Genomic DNA, 950 nt, shown 5'->3' on the forward strand with positions numbered 1-950 from the left:
TTTACTTCGCACCGACAACTTCACTTCTTCGAGCTAATAATCCGATTGATTTCCAAGAGCTTGGACTTGAGGTTGGTTCCTGTGTTCATTCTCTTGCATCGTATTAATAGGGTTCATATGGAGTCTAATAACCGTGATGAGTCTGGAAGTGGAGGTCCCAGTCATTTGCTAGACACAGAAAAGGCAATGGTCGATCCCGATGTCATGATGATAGACGATGACCTTCTTGATGATCATTTGGTCAGTACTAAATAGTTTAAGGCTTTAGAGTCCCATACTTTAGACATTGAGGCCAAGTACGACAAGATACTTCTCTTTCTCAAGGAGTTAAAGAATAATATGCAAGCTTCTACCACCATAAGTGCTTCAATGGGAGGGATGCCAATAGCTCCCGCCCAAGGGGGCAACATGAATGTCGCTACATCTCACCCTAGTGATATTCTAAAAGATCTAAAACCTCCAACTTTTAATGGGGAGGAGAAGGAACGTAATAAGGATGTGGTCAACACTTTTTTATAAAAGTGACTGGATTTGCATCGATTACGTCAAACTCCAGAGAAGATACGCACTCTTGAAGCGAGCTTAACTCTAGGAGGTAAAGCATACAAGTGGTGGATGAGCTTGGAGTCCGAAACTTGGCCTACTACATGAGCTGAATTTGAAATTGCATTCATGAAAGAATTTCTTACTAAGAATGAGATAGATCGTAATCGGGAAGTGTGGGACAATTGTGAGATGAGAAATCTCACATTGACTTAGTATATCTCCAATTATAGAGAAATCATTCTCAAGTTGAAAGGAATGGATGACCTTCAAAAGATTCGTGGATTAGATGGAGCAGCCATGTGTTTTTTCGCTCAGCCATCACCTAGCCCATGCCATCGTTCAGCCGACGCCACCGTCTAGACCATCGTTCAGTGTGACAGAAGCTGGCAACATATTGATGCCGT

Source organism: Cibotium barometz, chromosome 20 (assembly GCF_041138505.1).
Source record: "Cibotium barometz isolate CiBa-2024 chromosome 20, ASM4113850v1, whole genome shotgun sequence".
In the NCBI taxonomy this organism is placed as follows: domain Eukaryota; kingdom Viridiplantae; phylum Streptophyta; class Polypodiopsida; order Cyatheales; family Cibotiaceae; genus Cibotium; species Cibotium barometz.